This window comes from Microtus ochrogaster, chromosome 18 (genome assembly GCF_000317375.1).
Source record: "Microtus ochrogaster isolate Prairie Vole_2 chromosome 18, MicOch1.0, whole genome shotgun sequence".
In the NCBI taxonomy this organism is placed as follows: domain Eukaryota; kingdom Metazoa; phylum Chordata; class Mammalia; order Rodentia; family Cricetidae; genus Microtus; species Microtus ochrogaster.
Genome location: NC_022020.1, coordinates 28,207,328 through 28,228,073, shown reverse-complemented (window position 1 = coordinate 28,228,073; position 20,746 = coordinate 28,207,328). Strand labels below are relative to the sequence as shown.

General features: G+C 42.4%; 1 pseudogene; it reads right to left on the bottom strand.

Moving 5' to 3' along the window:
• Nucleotides 1-663: 663 nt before the first annotated feature.
• LOC101984855 lies at nt 664-2,544 on the bottom strand (annotated as a pseudogene).
• Between the last annotated feature and the right edge of the window lie 18,202 nt (nt 2,545-20,746).

Sequence of the window (20,746 nt, the reverse complement as noted above, 5' to 3'; positions counted from 1 at the left end):
TCAGGGGCTCTGAAAGGTCATGAAATCAATGGTTTCCGTTTCCTTAAAGATTTCTTACTGTATAAAGACAATGTCCAGGAACTTGTGGGTCTTACACCATCAGTGTGAAAAGTAACAGTCTCCCCACACAAGATTAAGTCATCTAGTTGTTCTTTATTCTAACATATAGTTTTATAGAGAAATACAAAGAAAATGATAGAGCACATTATCCCTACCTAAATAATTTGATATTTTTTCACCATGTAAGTTTTTGAGATTTTTCTCACCGTGTAAGTTATTAAAGCAAGGATTTTATAATTCAAATTATGTTTCCTTGCCCAGTTATCAGTTCTGCTGTTAGAACTGACATATTGAGCCATTCAACAATAAAGAATTACAAAATTAAATGCTTCAAATGTTTCTACTTTGCTGAAAATGCTTTTCCTGGGGTCCACAAAACATGGGTTTGTAGATTTTACTATTTCTGGGGGATGGTGGTGCAGATTTTAAATCAGTCTATGCCGAACACTAGACCTGATATTTGCTCAGTACATAAAGTTCAAAGTTGCCTTTCCTTTTTTTTATTTATTTTATATTTTACCATTTTTTTAAATAATTTTTTTCAGTGTTTAGGTATTTTTCTTCTGTGACGTGTGAATTTCTTTTTCGAGGTCTCCGATCAGCTTAAATAGGCGAGACACCAGAGACACTGCTAACAGCTTTCTGGACAGCCTCTTTAGCTTGGTGGGCTTGGAGTAAGGCTACAGCTTCATCATCATTAGAGCACAGAGATTCTGGAGACTTCAGCATCTGAAGTGGTTCTGAGTTATCCATCTCCAGCAACATGCCCGTGATCTTACCAGCAAGACTCGGGTGCACGGCTTGAATGAAAGGAAATAGCCTTTCATCCAGCATTTGCTTTTGCTCTTGAGGAGCGGTGACCAACATGGAAGCAGTCCAAGGTTCCTGAGCCTGTGCCCTAACAGCAGGCTGCTGCACCAGCTGTGCGGTAAGATGTTGCTGGGGGTTGCGGACTCCCGCGGCGAATTTATACTTTGGAACCGAGCGAGCAGAAGTAGTTGCTGCAGAAACTGCAGCTGCTGCTGCAGGATGTTGACCCACTGTCTGTGCTGATGTTACGCGATGTGCGGACGCTGCTTGAGGAATATGGGAAGGACCTGGTCTTACAGTACTAAGTGATGATCTAGGAGCAGCTGGGTGGATAACAGCAGGCACATTTAGAAATGGATGAGGCCTGGCACCAGGAGCAGTCCAGCGAGCACTTGGCCTTGGTTGAGTCATCTGGCTAGGGCAGCATGGCACACAGTTCTGAGTCTGTGGGAGAGTGGCCATGGAGTAACCTGAAGGCGTGGGTTGGTAGGGGTTCATCACAGCTCTCACACCTGCCATTCTCTGCATATACTGGTTAGTGAGGTGAGCTTGACGCTCTTCTTTGCGCTGGGCTAAAGCTACATACAGTGGCTTCGTGGCCACAATTCGACCATTCATTTCCGAAACTGCTTTGGTGGCTTCTTCGGGGGAGGAGAAACACACAAAACCGAACCCTTTACTGCGACCCGCCTCCATCATAACCTTTGTACTGGTGATCGTTCCAAACGGAGAAAATTCTTTCTGTAGACGCTCGTCATCTATGCCATCATCAAGATTTTTCACGTAAAGGTTAATACCTTGGTATCTGATGTTCCTGTCTTGGGTCACTTGCTCAAATTTGCGCTTAAGCTCTGTGTGCCGGTCCACTTTTTTCTGAGCTCGACCAACATAAATGTGTTGGCCATTGAGTTCCTTTCCATTCATCTCCTCCACCGCTTTCTGCGCATCTTCATGCTTTTCAAAGCTGACAAACCCGAATCCTTTAGATTTTCCACCTTCATCGGTCATGACTTTCACACTTAAGACCTGTCCAAACCTGCCAAAGAGGTCACTCAGGGTCTCATCATCCATGTAGTCCCCAAAGTTCTTGATGTAAACATTAGTGAACTCCTTGGCCCTTGCTCCAAGCTCTGTTTCCCGTTCTTTTTGAGACTTAAACCGTCCAACAAACACTTTACGGTCATTCAGAAGCATCCCGTTCATTTTCTCAATGGCTCTTTCTGCTGCCTCCTCTGTTTCAAAATGTACAAATCCATGCCCCTTGGAGCCATTCTCATCGCAAACCACCTTGCAGGAAAGGATGTTCCCGAAAGCAGAAAACGTATCATATAGCGCTTTGTTATCAATGGTTTTGTTCAAATTTTTAATGAACACGTTGCCTACTCCACTTCTGCGTAGTGACGGATCACGGTGAGACCACATAATGCGGACCGGCTTGCCCTTGATGACATCAAAATTCATGGTGTCCAAAGCGCGCTCTGCGTCTGCAGGCTGCTCGAAGTTGACAGAAGCATAGCCTAGGGAGCGACGGGTGATTACGTCCCTGTACACCCGGATGGAAAGGATGGGCCCGGCCGAGCTGAATTTCTCATAGAGCATCGCCTCGGTCACATCCGGGTGCAGGTCCCCTACGTAGAGCGAAGCCATGGGGCAGCCTGGGGTGCTGGGGTTCATCTGGGCACCGCTGCCCATGGGGCAGCAAGGCTGCCACCTTCTTGTGAGAGTAGCAGGGCCAGCGCTGGGCTGGGGCAGAGGCAGGGACGGAGCGGGCAAGCACAGAGGGTCAAAAACCAAAGGGATGGAAACCTCCCCAACGGCCACAGAGCCCAGGGAACCTCAGGGCCAGCGCATGCGCAGTGCCTGGTGCGTGCTGCCCTGGGAACGAGGCTGCTGGAGAGCTGGGTAGGTAAGGCATGTGAGTGTAGACCTGCCGGGCCTCATCTGGTCCCTGCTAGGAGTGGGTGGACAGGAGGGTCTCAAATACCTCACCTCGTTATTTTATAAAAGAAGAAAACAAAATTAAAAGTTAATTGAGGGGGAGATGCTGATTTTTTTAAGGCTTTGCAGAATCAAGAATTTTTTTTTCCCTTTTATGTCTTGGGGCTTATTTTTTTAAAGAGAGGTTCCCAATTTGTAATCTACAGGCTAAGGCAAGGCAGATCACCATGAGATCCAGGGTGTCCTGAAACTCACCATATATACTAGATCGTCCTTGATTTCGTGGTGATCTGCCTGCCTTAGCCTGTAAGACTTGGGGATACTTTTAATTAATACATGTGTGTTCCAAGGACACGAGGCACTCTGTACTCTCAATGCTAAGCATCAGAGAGAAGACACTTCAGGTATTTTTAAAATAAAATGTTTACTGGATCATGTTTCCACTCTTGTGTTTTCCTAGCGTGTTTTTAGAACTCTGTGTTATATATACAAGAGTCCTTCGTCAAGAGACATTGCAATTGTTTCAGACTGTTGCTAGCAAAGACAGCATAGAGAATGAGAAGGAGACATACCCCTTGAGTCTGTAGAGCACACTGGTAGATGTTCTGTGGACCAGTTCTGCTCTTCCCAAAAGATACCACTCACCACCAACCCTTGCCAATAATGGCTCTTTCTTTCTCACAGAAACAAATCATTTAATATCCAGAAGCAGTCCAGATCCCTAAATTAGAAGCCTGTGTGATAACAGGTGAAAGCCCTTGTCAGTACAATCCTAAAGCCTGAGTTCAATCCCTAGAACCTGTGGTGGAACGAGATAACCAACTCCCCAAAGTTGTCTGCTAATCCCACACACACATTAATGATTAAAAAAAGCTTTAGAGAATTATAAATTAGCTGATTGCCCCATGGCCCCTGTGGATCAGGGACAGAAAGACTAGAAGGGGGAAGACAGACAACCCATGTGAGGGACCTTTATGGAGTTGTTGCCTAGGTTAGACTTCCGATGCTCCATACTTCCAGACCTCATTTGCAGCAATGTGAAATGCATTTCCACAGGTGAAAGAGGATGTCTACAGCATTCCCCTTTGTCAACAGGGTCTGTGGCCGTTCGTCTGCACACAACCCATGTGGCTTGGTTTCCTAGTGTCACTTCATGTCATAGCACTAGGGAATCGCTGAGGCTTGGCTGGGTCCTCTGACATCAAATGTTGACCAGGCTAGGGGACGGGGGCCTCATCATCCATTCCACTAGGGCAGGATCTGGTTCCAAACGAATGAGGTTGTTGGCAGAATCAGCTCTTTGCGGGCCATCAGTATGGCTTCACTTTCCAACAGGACAGCGATAGGGGACCTCCCAGGGTTCTCTGCCCTCTGTGCAGGCAGAGAAAGCATAAGAGTGTGCTTCTTCAAACTCAGCAAGAGGGAATGCGCATACAAGACAGGCGTTACAACCACCAGCATTGTAATCAGACATATACTGTAACTTTGCCATTTTCCACTGATTCGAAGCGAGCGTCAGGTCCTATCAACATTCAGCAGGGATTGGCACAGGCTTGAACAAAATGGGGGGAAGAGTCCTGGGGCCACCTTAGAGTCTGTTTGCCTGTGTGTCTATGAGGACACAGACATACCAACTCAGCAGGCCTGGCATTAATGGGTAACCTGCATAAGATAAATTCAGTTGTACGGAAGCATCTTTGATGCAAAAACAATAGCAGTCAATTTTTTTTTTAAATAAAACAAGTTTATTTACAGTTTGGACAAACCAAGTAGAGCAAGAATCTAATTTATCTCTATTATGTATGAAACATTCTTGCAAATTTATAGAAAACTATGGCACAAGCCCAAAGATAGGAAAGAAAACGTTTCTGTTAGGTTAGGCGATGCTTTCTGGAGGGAAGGTGACTGAACCACAGATAAAACAGTTAATTTTTTTAAAAAAATCCTCATTTACTACCCATTGGCCAAATTCTCCAATAATCCCCACTTTTTTGTTTTTACCAAAGCTTCACTTTAATCTCAAATATACACATGTCTCCTGGTCCTGCTACCTTGAGCATCTAGAGTCCCGAAGAGTGGAAATTAAGTCACTTTTAATTAAGCTCCCTTCTTCACACAAAATTGTTCGTTGGTGTCTTGCTTGGCACTGCTGGGTTTGGCTATTTAGCGTAGCTCTAATGAGGGTGTCCGCAAATTGTACAGATATACTAGCTAGGTCAAGTGATTGAACATTAAAGGAAAAATCAATTTCCTGCCCCCGATTCTTCCCTTTTAATTAGAGCTAGGCGAGCAGCTGTGTAACACCCTTATTTTCAATAATGCTGCTTTCAGGTGTGTGTTTAGTCCTTCTGTGATGCTTAATGGGGTGCGTTTTACAGATGTTAGGAGGATGCTTCAGGAGCCTTGAAGGGACAATATGAGGTTGTGGTTTGACAACAAAGCACCTTGCAGCCTGTGGGTGGCAGTTGGGTGGTTGAGGTGTAAGGTCATAGGCTAATCTTCAAGAGGAACGTGCTCTGGGCAGGGGATAGCCCTGCATGTGTTGGTGTGTTTGCTTCAGCATCCTTTTGGGCCAGTTTTCCCAAAGGTTTAGTGTGTCTTATTGCATCGTTTGTTTTCATTTCCAAGAGTGTTTTAGAAGCTACAGGATGGTTATAGAGCCTTTACGGATTCTAGCTGTAATGGTTATGACCGCCTGCGGAAACTGCAGGGAAGGGAAACAAAAGAGTAAATAAAGACCTCTCTTAGTGCCCTTTCTCTCCATTTGCATCTTCATCCACTGCACTAGGGGACCCAGCTCTGGGGGGATCACTCAAGGTCGAGTTCCACATCCCTGTCACCATTCACTGTGATTAATAACCTGTGTGCCTTCCGAGAAGGATTCCATGAAATTTGGGACCCCAGGTGAGCCACCGCCACTAAAAATTAAGGCTGACATGTTTATTTTGAAGGTCAGAGTCAAGTTAATGACCCTACAAATTTCCTGACACATTAATTAGTTTTCTCATCTTTCAAATGAGGTAACAACCCAAGTCAGTCCCAAGGAAGCCAATATTTATCTAAAAGCTTCAATATGGTATGTGCCAGAGGACTGGAAAAGCAATCCACATTAGGAAAATGGAATTAGTTCTAACTGCATTAGTAAGTACTACAAATCACTCTCTTGGGCTCAGCAGATTAAGCATCCAAATTATTTTTCAACCTGCTTATGTTTCCATTTCTGAAATCATATACAATGTGGAAGAAAAGTGTTCTTATTTAAAACTATAGCTTTCATATTGTACAAAAAGAAAACAAAACAAAACCATAGGCAGTAGCACCTCAAGTGCCTTGCAGTCAATTACTTATGTACAGCGTACTGATTGTTACTAATCTTCCTTCTGCTCATATTTTATGATTCTGTCATTTACTGTTGATTTAGCATCTCATGCATGTGAAGTATTCAGGCAGATACCATGGAGAAAAGAAATCCCCTTTCCTTGCAAAGGCTTCAGTCTGAGTAATTCCATGACCTAACCATTCTTAAATCTTCCTCCAGAGGATTCCACTGCCCCTGGAATGAGATGAAAATTCTAGCCAGAGGCCAGAAGAAGTGCAGGTCAATACTGTGTGTTCAGCTGACTGCTAAAGAGGAAGCTGCTCCCTCCCCGCCCCCCTGCCAAAAAAAAAAAGAAAACATTATGCCAGCTTACCAACAATAACCACAGGAGAGATAGCAGTTCCAAAACCCTTGTCTTCTAAATCCTGAATCGTTTTTCATTTTCCTGAACTGTGAATATAGGACCACGCAACCAACACATTTATGAAAGCAAAGAGTGGTTCCCTCAAATTAGGGAATGCAGATCCAGTAATAACCTCAACTGCAAGCCACTAAATTCCAAAGAATAGGAGCTAACCGCCTGATCTTGGCTCTGCTGAGAACTCCATGACCCAGGACAGAGTCGCTTTACCTCATGGTCTTCAGTTACAAGGACTTGAGTAACAACTTGAAGTCAGCGTTTCCCAAGTCTATTGAAGTCAGGCTAAAGAGCTATACTGGAGCATTGTTGATGAACTTAAAAGTTATGATGATGAATCTCAGTCATCACCTGGATGTTACTGGAGTCACCTGGGAAACTGGCAGACCGGAAGGCCTCTGGGGATGCCTGTCAGGGATGATCTGGATCAGAGTGAGGCAAGAAATACTACCCACCATGGCTGGTACCATTCTCTGAGCCAGGGACCTAGACTATGTGAGTGGAGAAAGACAATCAGGATAAGAACTCATCATTGTCTGCTTTCAGGCGAAGGACACACTCTGAGCAGATCTCTCCAGCTCCTGAAGCCATTTCCTCCCCGCTGTGATGATCTGTACCCCAGCATTTAGTTTTTGTTAGAGTGTCACATCACAGGAATAGAAAACTATGACAGATGCCCAAGCACAAGAGGCCCTGTGTGCAGAAACCCTTTAGTGGAGCCATGCTTTAACTTGTCTGACCCTGGAGCCCTTAGTCATGTCCCACAGAGCTCATGTTCTCTGAAAATAACTCAGGAAATAATTTGCCAAATTCTTTTTTTTTCTTTTTTGCTTTAGAACTTGGTAGTTGACATTTTCCCTGATGAATGTTCTATACCTTCAATCCATGTGTTCCCTTTTAATTGTGACTTTCCACCCTCCTCAGGAACTGAGCGTGGTGGGTGGCAAATACATGCTATTGATGGATTTATTTGGCTCTTAAGGTTAATGTATTCTAAACAGGGCTTATTTGATGTGTTTGGCAAAATGTAGCCTAACACACAATTGTTCTGGGGTGGGAAGCCATGTGCTCTGGGAACTAGGTGAAAACCACCAACTCTTCCCAGAGCCAGCCAGAAAGATGCCAGATGACATTTTGGTACCATTTGTCTATGAGAATTTTGTTCTAATAAGAAAATGAAAGACAGATTCTGTCTCTAGCTAGCAGACTTCTGAGCAAGCCTCCTCCTGGGTCTACTCTGTGGAGTCAAAGCACTTGGTGTTGGGCGTCAATGAGTCATCACTTGGATGTGACAGCCATTTTTTTTTTAAATCTACTCTCTAGTAGTTTACAAGATAAGTTGCTTCTGTGAGATTCTCCAGAGGAAAACACCCTTCTTTTCATCCCTAGATTTCCACCCTGTGTCATCTTCAGCAGTCAATCGTCAAATGCCACCCTCATGGCTTGAAAGAGCTTCTGAAAGCTCCAGAGAATTTTCCAGAAACAAGCTTGACTGTGTGACATCTCTTGTTTGTGTTCGCCCACAAAACAAAGTAACAGTCATCAGCAGTAGCGTAAGCATACTAAAAAGCTGACACTTGCTTTTAATAAAATACTCTACTATAGCATTGTGTCCATCTTAAAGCATTGTGTATGTCTAAGTGGTAGCTCTTTTTACAGGTTTTCTTGAAGACCTGTCATATTCACATCCATAGTGGATGGGCTTGCATTGTCTCACCTGTGGATAAAACTTCCCTCTTCCCCACATCCTCACCAACATTTGCTGTCAACGGCTTCTTGATGATACTTGTTCTGGGTAGGGTGAGATGTAATCTCAAAGCTGATTTTGCACCTATGTCCCTGATGGCTCAGAATGTTGAACACTTTTTCAAGTATTTTTTTGTCCTTTCATGATGTAGGAGGGTCTTCTGTCTATGTGTTACTTTCATTGGTTAATAAAGAAACTGCCTTGGCCTTTTGATAGGACAGCAGCTTAGATAAGCAGAGTAGACTGAACAGAATGCTGGGAGAAAGAAAACAGAGTCAGGAAGACGCCTTGGCTCTCCTCTCTGAGACCGATGCTGGTTAGACTCATGCCGGTAAGCCACAGTCAAGTGGCAATACAGATGATTAGAAATGGGTTAGATCAATATGTGAGAGTTAGCCAATAAGAGGTTAGAGCGAATGGGCCAGGCAGTGTTTAAATGAATACAATTTGTGTGTTGTTATTTCGCGGTATAAGCTAGCTAGCCAGGCAGCTGGGAGCTGGGCTGCAGGAAGTAGCTGTTGCTCCTTTTACTACACATTCATATTTCTCCTTTTGAATACTGTCTATTCAAGTCATTAGTGCACATTTATCAGTTGATGATTTGGGGGTTGGAGGTTTAATTTTTGTGGCTCTTCGTATATCCCAGATATTAATGCCCTTTCTAATGTGTAATTGGCAAAGTTTTCCCCATTGTATAGGCTGACTTTTAAAGTCATATACTCACGTTTGCCAACCCTTAGGATTACTTCCTGTGCCACTGGACTCCTGCTCAGAAAGTGCTCGCCTGCATCTGGATTTTGAAATGTTCTGCCTATGCTTTTCTCTATTTGTTGAAAATTTTCACACTTTGCATTCAGGTCTTTGAATAACTTTTGAGTTGATTTTTTGTACAGAGTGAGAGATATGGGTCTAGTTTCATTTTCTATGTGGAAATCCAGTTTCCCGAGTGTCATTTGTTGAAGAGACTGTCCTTTCACCAATGTATATTTTTGACAGCTTTGTCAAGAAATTGAGTGTTTATAACCAAGTAGGTTTATTTCTGGACCCTCTATACTTTTCTTTTGATGCCCATATCTGTTTGTATGCCAATTCCCTGCTGTTTTATTACTATGACTCTGTAATATAATTAGAGAGCCATAACCTCTGTATTTAAAAAACATGTCTTTCTTGCTGGATATGATGGTATACTTTTTTAATCCCAGCACTTGGGAGGCAAAGTCAGTCAGATCTCTGTCAGTTTGAGGCTAGCCTGGTCTACATAGCAGGTTCCATGAGAGTCTGGGCTACATAGAGAGACCCTGTCTCAAAAGCCAACCAAAGAAGCTCTTTCTTTTATTTTTGTGTTTAAAAGAAAATACTAATGACCTTATATGTATTGTGTGATAAAAGGGATTCTATGGCTTCATGACAGAGAATTGAAGATTTTTGTTTCTTTTGTTTTTTTTTCTTAAAAAAAAATAACACAAATGAGTGTCCAGAAGAGGCTTTTCTTTCTGACCATGCTGAGAGTCAAGTGTAACGGATGACAGAGAGCTGAAAGCAGCAGTGTGTGGTTCTTGTTATTGCTATCGTTTTGTTTTGATTTTTATCCTGACCTTCACTTTTCTCATCTGTAGATAGGAAGTACAGTTTCCCTAATGCTTTTGTACATTTAATGATAGAACATGAAATGGTCCGTACAACTCATACTTAATATACGTCATCTAATAAACAAATAATGAGTACTTATATTATGGCGACTTCGTTCATTTGACAAGAGGGCTTGGGTGAGTTGGCCCAATGGCATTATTTCCTGTGACCTTCTCAGTTCCAATCCTGTCTTTGTTTGTTTGCTTCCTATGAAGCATTCGAAACATCTCATTCATGGACACTGATGTTCATCTAGATATTATTGCCTAAAATCCTAAAAAATAAGCACTTTTTGTATGTCATCAATCCAAATTAACAGCACTCAATGTGAGTTGTGTATTTTCTCTCCCCCATGGCAAGACTCTGCAAGTCAGTTAAGGCCATGTTTACAATGAGATCCTTTTCTGGAGTCATGAGGACTGTGCTGTGAAAGCATAGGTGACTCCAGAATATCAGGATTCTGGTAAGAAGGAATTGTGGCAGGATTCTGGCAAGAGCACCTTCAAACTGAGTGTGTACACAGATCAGTTAGAAGCTTGTTCATATGCAAATCCTTTTCAGAATTTCCAAGGTATAGACTAACATTATGCATTTGAAACAAATACCCAAGGATTTGTTCCAGTAGCAAAATTCAACACCAACAGATAATAACAAGGCACACTGACTCTACCAGCTCCTAATGGCAAGAAAGCTGCCTAAGACCCATAACTAAAGGATAAAGGCAAAATAACTAAGCAACATAGAATCAAGCAAACTGACTCTCTGACCCTAAGCAGCCCCTGCATGGCTTCTGTTTAACTCAGCTGGCCAAGCCAGTTACATTCATTCCAGAGTAAATTAGGTGATCTAGTGTTCAGTATCCCATACTAAATAAAGAGCACCGTGGGCCATTCAATTAAATAAAACACCCATCTCAGCCTTATGCCTATTTCAGATGTTGTTCAGGACATTAAGGTTAAAATGGTGATTTAAGTAAGATGTTTAGCAAACTTTTTGGAGGGGTAGTCAAGACATAAAGTCATGGATATGCACAGGGATTTACATATCCATGAAAATTATCATTTAAAATTTGAAATCAAAACCAAAATGTAAAAGGTAAAAATATCCTTAACTTAGGCAATACAAAAATATTGGCCTCAGCCCATAGATCTTAGTTTGCTACTCCCCAGTATGCACAGCCATCACCCTTATCCAAATTATGAAATTATGTGTTGACCTTTTTAAATCAAGTACTCAATCCCAACCATCCTTGTAATTTGAATGAAGCTGGACCTATCAATAGAACTGTCCAATTTCATTGTCTGTCCACCCTGATTTGAGGATCACTAGTCAGGAGGCACACACCAAACGACCAAACAACAGCAGAAAAACACAACAGATCAAGATACTTAAGAACTCAGGACCAAGAGTAAAACATTAACCATGGAATTATCTCTGCAAATGCTTGCCTTGATGTGCTCATCACATTTCCCTGCAAAGGATAGCTGGTCAGCACAGCATCTGAGACCATGTCATCATGCATACACAGAAATGAGTTCCTGATGTACAAAAGCAAACACAACAAGCTTCAGCTATTCCCCAGTGGTGCGTTCAGGTCTCAAACCATACTGCACAGCATGGTAGTCACAGTTTAAACCTTTCCCAGAGTTCCAATTTCATATGAAAACAAATGGAGTCTGGAAAAGAGAGAGGGTTAGTGTGATAACCCTGTCATTCTGAGCACACATTGTTGGCAGAACCCCACTTTGGAGTAATTACTGAACCATTGAGGAAGTAAGGAGTCTGCTTTGAGAGCAAGTTTATCCACCTATTCTCTAGTGCTTTTGTAACTTCTCTTGCAGATAACATGATTGAGCCATGTGCTGTCTCTCTACCCACCCCACTGTTTATTTTCATATCTTCGTCCCACCACCTTTATTTAGGTTTTTGCACCAGTTGGCCATAAGTGACATTAAATTATGTCACTTCAGATCTATAAAAAAATTATTGCTATCAGCTACAACTTCCAAGCAAAGGTGATAGTTTGGTGTAGTTGGCTGTACGTCAGATACAATGATGAACTTTGCATCCTTTTTTAGGGTTTTTCCTAATTATGAAACTAATTTTATAAAGAAAACCTTCTCTATTCCAAGAATGGCATTTAAAATACACATGTCATTCTTGTTTATCCTAAGCTGACTCAGTGAAGCCACACCCATGTTTAAAGACAGGAACCGTGAACCCATTAACTACTTAATCTTGTTTGAATTGCTCTCTTTTCTGATAATCAGAGGTCTTTTATTTAATTATCTTAGTGGACTCACTAGCGTTTCTCTATGTTTGTTGTTTGTTATCTACAGTCAGCTGTATAAGATTCAAGGAGGAACTAAAAGACAGCACATCCATCTCCAGTGAAATTTCAGAGAAAGGTTTTAGATAATCCAAACACATTCAGAACTCACAATCCCCTATCCTTATACCCCATTAAGAAAATTCTATTTTCTAGGCCAGGTGGTGGTGGTGCACGCCTTTAATCTCAGCACTTGGGAGGCAGAGGCAGATGGATCTCTGTGAGTTCGAGGCCAGCCTGGTCTACAAGAGCTAGTTCCAGGACATCTAAGGCTGTTACAGAGAGAAACTCTGTCTCTAAAAACCAAAATAAATAAATAAACAAACGAATAAAGTACTATTCTGCAGTTTTCTAGAGTTGACATCATATGAAGTCTTGGTATTTACCTAAAATATGCATATTCTAAGGATAGAAAATTTAAGTTTTTTCTCTTATTACTTTTGCCATTATTATGCAAACAGTGGGTCTTTTCTCTTGCCTGGTAAAGGTACATGCCAGGGAACTAGATTACTAAATAAAAGCTTTGGGGACAAGTCCTCCAAAGACACTAGATGCTGCCATGAGCTTAGTTTCCCCCACCTTAGACAAAATAAGAATCACACCTGTCCTTGTGGAGATCTTGCGTGATGACGCGTGTGACACATGTGCCGTGCACGTCATACATCAAGGTCATGTGCATGCAATATGTGCGGAGTGCATACACACAAGTTCCAAGTAACCATTCCCCAGGGCTGCTGCTGTCATCATGCTGTGACTGCCCTCCATTCCCCTACAGCAAAAGAATAACTGAGCCTTCATCTTTGGTAAGATAGCTGAGGACAGACAATACAGGGTGCTGAATGCAAGCCTAGAGCCAGTTTCTCTGCCCTCCCCTTTCTCTGAAAATCTGGGAAAGAATTAAGTGTGATCTTGAGTTAAAAATAAAAAAAGAATTAAGGATAATTGTTCATTTTCAAAGGAACTCAGAATACGTTTCCCCAAAACAATCTGTTCTCTGGGTACAAAGTTCCATGTATAGACCACTTTCCAGGGACACTGTCTTGAGCCACCCAAGCAAGTCTGGATTGCCTTGTTCTATGCATCATCCCCAGGAGGGCGGCCATGTCTGTGCCTGGATTTATGGGGACAGTAAAGGGGACACAAAGTCAAGCCTCTGGCTGGCCTCAGGTCCAGATCTATAATTGGTAACAGAGTATTTGCTACTTCTGCACTTCTTTATTATTTTCCAGTCCAGCTGCCAAAGGGGTTTGGGACAGTTTTCCAACCATATTCTGCAAGCTTTGGTTTGCCAAGAATATTCAACCAACTGGTGGATCAATAAAGTGCATCTTACTCCCCTTTCGGGATGTTTTCAGCACTCTCTTTGAGTGTATTTAGATTCTGAAAGAAAAATAAATACAAAACCAAGTGAATTCCTCGGTTCACGTATGTGAAGAGGCCCAGTTGTAGACTGTTTGCAGGTTTAAATGATGTCAATGATGGCCTTCTCTCTCCTCTGCCTCCTACCACACCTGCCTCATCTCAGGAAGTGCCATGGAGCGGTCTGCAGGTCTGCAGACTTCTAAAGTAAAACACAAAGGCCCCAAGTCCCAAGTGTGACAGTGGCTAGCCCTCTCTAATACAGGCACTTGTACTATTGAAAGCAAGTCTCTGGCTGGCTTAGGCAAGGGGTACATTCTAGTGAGCAACCAGAGTGGGGTCAATTCTGCTGAACGTTTAATATGAGAGTGGATAAAACATGCTCCTTTATTTAGAAAATGAGAATATTGTTTCTAAAATATCATTGGATAGTCAGAAACAGAGCAAATAAAACTGCCAGTCTGACCAGTCATGAGGTCTCAACAATGTAGCCGATTAGACTTTCCTGTCATCTCATGCCTTGGTCATTTGTGCCCTTCAGCTCCTTCTGATGCACAGAAGGATCTGTGCAAAATTAGACTATTATAGCGGAACACGACTTGGGGCATTGGACTAACCGTGGAGCAGATTCTCCCACCAGTGTGTTTGGAGTCCTTTCCTTTAACTTAAGAGGAAAACATCCAGGAGAGTTTGGTCATTTAAGAGAGAAGGAATCAAGAGTCAGGGTGTGTCACACTCTGTGCTGGCCAATGGAAACAAAGAGACAGCAACTTTCAAATTTTCCATAGTTTAATGTTCTGTACAAACTATACAAATAAGGTGCCACAGATCCGCTACCTAGAAACCAGGTGCTGAATTGTTGACATAGTCACAACAACTAACAACTTTGACCCCTGCCCATGGCAACCAATGACATACGCCTGTAAAGTGCTTTTGGTTTGACCCGATTGTTGCCTTTGTTGTGTTAGCCTCTGCGGTAGTTACATTAATAAGTTGACAGTATTGAGCTGGCATGTGGCAGTCACACCAAGGGCTTTGCCTTTCACACCATTTGGGTGTCGTGCCGACTCTGTGTGATGGTCATGACATCGGTTGTACAGATTGGGATTCTGAAACATGGAGAAGTTAGGCAACATTCCCGACCTCACAGAATGAGACACAAGTGATAGCATTGGTTTGTCACATCTACACAGAGTCACAATGCTGTTCGCTGCCACGGCTCGCCCTTTTTGTGGTACCTAAAAATAGGTTATACTTATTGAACACTAACCATGCATCAAGTGTTATGCTAGAGCCATCATTTCCCTCTGCGCTCCCTGTAAGTCTGTGCTAACTATTCTGAACAGTATCTCCTCTTTAGACATAAGCAAAGTGAGCCTCATAGATGCTTACTAACTAGCTCAAAGTCACTCGCTATAAGCCGTGTCTGGCGTTTAGGGTCCTGTCTTCCCATAGACAATACTGTCTGTGCCCTTTAAGTCTCCTCTTCTGGTCTCTGCTGCTTTCATGGAGGTCAATCAGCCTCACTAGACTGTGGGTCCTAAGGGTAAGGACTGGGCCTAAACACTTGGTTCATACAAGGTACATAATAAGCATCTTATTCGTTTGTTTCCTAACATGCTATCACACTTTAACACATGGAAGGTGTTCTCACAGTGGAAAGAATAAAAGGATGCAAAGGCTAACTACCAACACAAAGCAATCTTGTATTTCCATAGACTAGGAACCATAGACAGTCCATCAGGGAGTCAAAGCTAAGCTCTATGCTTTGCAAAAGTCAATCCTACCCAAGTGACAGTCTTGAAATTGAAATGACATAGTCTGAGCAAAGTTTTTTTTTTTTAAACATACAATACAGGATGTCAATCACTTCCCTATCATGATAAAAATTACTGCTAAACAGAAAAGTAAATCCAAAGTTGGGTATCCGTCAAGTTTATCTAGTATGGCAGGATTCAGTCCACCCCATCCGATACTTACTGAGTTTTGCTCACCAGACCTTGGATATTCCTTTCTGCAGGAATTTCACAGATGCCACAGACAATGCTATTAACCCAACAACTAACACAGCCTCCTGAGAACAAGGCCTTAAACCACATCCAGGTCCAGACACTAGGCCCTTTAGATATGGATGATATGCATACAAGATCAAAGAAACAAATCTGATTTTTCTCAGTGGGACATCCCTTGCAAAGCAAAGTAACAGGCCCTGAAGTAGAGCATTAGAGGAGGAGGTGGTTTTCAGTTACAAGGTAAAGAACACAAATAACTATGGGTGCTTTGGGAGCCCCAGGTAAGCCAAACACAGAATCAAGCCCCTACTTGCAAAACCCAATTAAAACAAGCCATGTTCAAACAGTTGTGCTTTCTTCGAGCTCAGTAGACAGCTGTTTGGGAAGATGACTCACTAGAAAGACAAATGTATTGTACATGTTGCCTTGAGAGCATTTATCAGCACGTGGGAATGGATTACTCAACTGGTTGTAAGAGCAATAGAATCAAAGGACAGCCATGTCACCAACCACATCCTACTATTGACAACCCACATCCCGGGAGGCAGAGTCACTCCAGCTCTGAGTTTGCTGGCTGCCATCTTTCGTATTTATTCTCTGTGTATCTCAAAACAGACACAAAGTCATTACTATTACATAAGGCTCTTGTCACATGATGAACACCTCATCTTTCCGGCTGCTTTTGAGGAGAGAACTCTGACTTCCATTAGGCATTCAGTCTCCAGAGTTAGGAGTCCAAGATCCCAATTGGTAGATGTCAGCCTAAATCAAATATAGCAAATCCATTTTCCTTACCAGACAGTGGTGTGAAAGCAGGCCAATCTAATCAATGACATGTGAGGAGAGGGACGCTATGAACTACGAAGATCTTTTTCATCCCTAATCAAGAGGCTAAAGAGAGAAATATCCAACCTACTCTATTGTGACATATCTAGCATTTTGTTTATGTTAATATCTGTGATTATTGCGGCATTCCTGATATGGTGAGAGTAACTTCTGTGTCACGAGGACAGCAAGGCACAAGAACTGCAGTACTGGGATCCTTAGTGGCCATGTTATACTATTGAAATAATTAAGTGTGCTTATGGGCCTCATGCTGTGTCAGGTCACCCCAGCTGTGATTAACCAATATTTGGTCAACTAATTTACTTTATCACCTGATACAGATGAGCTTAATCCCTATTTTGAAGCAAACTTGTATTTTCACAAAAATACTTGTTCTTGTAATTAAACATAATTATCTTTTGAGAAAATAAAGCTAAATAGTAGACAATTCTGCCTAGTTCAGTAGGATGCTCGTAAATCCATGAAAACACACATAATCTAGCATAAAAAATGAGACACACTTTCTTTAAAGGATCAGATGGTAACCATTTCAGCTTTATTGCCATCCTGTATGATCTTTGTGTAGTGCAAAAGCAAAAAGGCACAAGACATGAATAAATGGGCATTACTTCATTCCAATAAAGCTTTATTTATAAAAAGGCAGAGGCTCGGTTGTAGTTTGTAGGATATAGTTTCCCAGTCCTAGTCCAGAGCCACAAATTTATCTAATTCATTTAATATTGAAGTCCTCTGATGTCTTCTCTATATAACTTGGGTCCTGTCTTCCTTTTATCCTTTAACTTGTACCACTCTTGGTACCAGCCACCATGGCCTTCTTTTTATTTACAATCTCGGTTTCCCAACCTCTATGCACACCCCAACTTTAAGATCTTTACATATGATGACCTCTTTGCCCCCCAATGGTTTCTCTTGGTATGTCATGACTGGCTTCATCTCAGGAAAAAATGACTAAATATGTCATTATTTTCAGGAGGTTTTTCCTTTGCACTTTAGTCTGAACACTTTGGGCTCCCCATTCACTCCTAGTTTCATCCATTGGCTTTATTACCTTCACTGGGCTCCTCAGTCTGCATCTCGACTTCGCCATTGTCAATCTCGGCCCCCTACAAGGCAAGTCTCTTCAGGGCAAGGACCTCAACTATCCTGGCTCACAATAGTTCTCAAGCCTGGACATGGAGAAGAGTCATTTGTTGACTATGGACTATATGGAACATTTGTGGCCTATTGTTGGCTTAAGGAACGGTTTCATAGAACATTAAAATATTAACCTTAATACACAAACACTTCATTTCTAACCTTGTTGCACACTGCTATCCATAACTCATGACTTCCTTCAGAGATAACATCTTTTACTAGTGTTGGGTCAAATTTGTCCTTAAGTATATAACTAGATTGCCAACAGAAAAAGATAATAATTACCAGCTACTTGTCACTCTCAAGGAAACTAGTTCAGTAATCTATTTTTTTTTAATGGTCCTATCTGCTCTACTTACCAAATAAATGAGCCAATATCTACTCAAAGCCCAAGCTGAGTATTTGTAAGACAAGTAGTGGCAACTTTGGCAACAAGGCAAGGAGACTCTATGTCTTTTGATGGAATCCTTGCTTTACGAACTCTCACACATGCTGGTTTTTAACCAGGCATAAAGACTGTGTTCCATTGTTGCTACTTTAGAAAGTCTCAAGTACAGCTTGCAGCTGCAATGTAGTTTGGTACTAATTCTTTTAACGGGTTAATACTAGTTTCCCCAAATTTTTGGATTATCTTCTCTACAGTCTTCAGAGTATGAGTCACTCCCCCTCTTGACAATTTCTTGCTCTATTCTGGCCACTTGCCCAGCCTTTTTCAGACCAGGAAATGTAGTTAAAATATAATCAGGCACTTGACTAAAATATTTAGAAGAAAGAAAGAGAGAAAGGGAGAGAGCGAAGGGGGAGGGTCTTCTTAGTAAAATCCTAGGCTCTTTGATGAAGCTCCCACCCAAATATTTCTTCAATGCCCCCCTCCCCAGGGTTGCATTAGAAAAACAACAGAAAAAGTCCCTAATAAAGGGAAGAATAACACGGAAGGAAATGTGAATGGCAGCTCTCGTTAATGATCCCTTAATGATCCCTTCTCCTGGAGCTGAAGCTGCTTCCCCCAACAGCAGCTCATCCTCATCCTCCAGCGTTTGAAAAGTCTCTCCTCGGCTTTCACGTGGAAGCAGAATGTCTCCAGCTCAGAAAGCAGACATCAAATTGATGTGCACATGAACTTTGGTCATTTCAGCTGGCCACAGCCAAGGCTTCTCTGCTTATGTAACAAGCATTGTGAGCCAGCGTTAAAAAGGCTATTTTGGTCCGGCCCTAGCTCCAGTAGAGGGAGCAAACAAAAGTGCTTACAAAATAACATTAAATGAAGGACCAGGGCCAGGTGGGAGGTGCTTGTTATTGAGGACAGCCACTACTATTCTTGCCAAGTATGACTATACAACAATGTAAGCCCACAACTGCCAAATCTTCCTATTTAAAAAAAGGAAGAAAAAAAGAAAGAAAGAAAGAAAGAAAGAAAGAAAGAAAGAAAGAAAGAAAGAAAGAAAGAAAGAAATCAGAAGCTAGGACGACTTTTCCAATCTTTAAACGTTGGAACAATTAAACATAGGGCATGGAACAGAACATGCCTGATGTGTTCACCAGGCCAGACTGGGCCCCTGGGTTACTCATGCAAGGCCACTGTATCACAGTCACAAGAGTTGCTTCAGGGAAACCACCACACTAGGCTGTCCTTGGAGCACATCAGGAACAGCCTCCACATCTGGAGCAGACAGAGCTCTGGCTGCATCCAAAGCTGCAAACAGTGGGGCTTCCCAGCCACTGCTCTTTGCTGAACCACAGACAAACATGTCTTCTGCTCTGCTCACTTCCTACGGCTTGTGGCACACATTACATAGGAATATATGGCTTAGCTATGAAAATAGGTAGCCTTTATTTTCTGTAAAGCTAATGAATGCCCTGGCTGTTGAAGAGAAAAACAAAACAAACACAACAGCAAAAACAAAAGCAAAACCCCAAGTTTTGTCGGCGAAGAATTGTTTTCACCAATGTATTAAAATGGTAAGACTTTTTCTTTCCTTTCTTTTTTTCACGGGGGCGGGGGTGGGGTTCTAAATTTAGGTTAACGCTAAGATCTTTGATTTTTTTTCCCCCTTCAGTCCATGTAAAACATGAACAACAAACGGATGCGTTTCCCCACCTCTCAATTCTACTCTTAGGGCAGTCCTAAAATCAAATGCAAAATTAAAAATGAAGACAAAAGCATACCTATTGTTTGCGTACCACAAACTTTTGTTAGTTGAAAAGGAATGTGTTTTCTTCCATTTCGTTATCTTTAAAGAGCTATGGTTTAAGCTAGTTTTGTTAAACTAAAGACTCATGGTTAAAATATTTCAGCACATGTCATGAAACTTGAGTGTAACCCAGCCCTGTCTCGAAGCCGATTCCTCCCACTTGCTTCATTCTGAGCTACTGCTGTTCTTCCCTCCTCTCCATACTGCGGAAGGAAGAATCCCCTGAAAGTAGAATCCATGTGATAGCAGGGTTTTCTGTGCAGGCTCGCTGTTAGCGTGGCAACCCCTGCAAGTGTGAACAGGGGCTAGACTCAGCCCTGAGCCCGCTCTGCCTGGGTCACCGGGTTGCCCTTTCAGCACTGCCTGGCTTTCAGCTGTTGATGCTCCTTGCTTTAGGACTAATTCCTCCAATGCACATTTGTTTACAGCAGGTTAAATGTCACTTGCACCGATGTAGTGTTGTTGCTTTTGCTGGGGTTTGTATGTCCCCTCTGGATATGTGTTGAATTTTTCTTCAAATTTTTTTCTCATTTTCAAAAATCCGAGAAATTATCCAATGGCAAATGAAGTTCCAGGTTTTAGTCTGCACCCAGAGTAACCATCCTGAGGTGATTTCCTTAAGACAGTCAAATATGGTCTCCCACCCACCCTCTTCTCTCCCCCCCCCATTGTAAAAACACAGCACTGACTAAATCTGTGTGCCTGGCATCTCCCTGGACTTGAATGCTGCCACCTTGAATTGACTTCCCTGCCCACCTTTCCAAAGTACCCATCACTCCCCCTCCATCTGCTGCATTTTATCACATCCCCCTTTTCTGTTCCATTCTTGGGAAATGTCCTGTGTCTCTGCCTAGTCGTGTCTCTGTGTTAACTACTTCCACCAGCGCATGCGCTCAGGGAGCAGGAGACTCTCTCTCCCATCACCATACCTTCAGAATCTAGAGCGGGCCCTG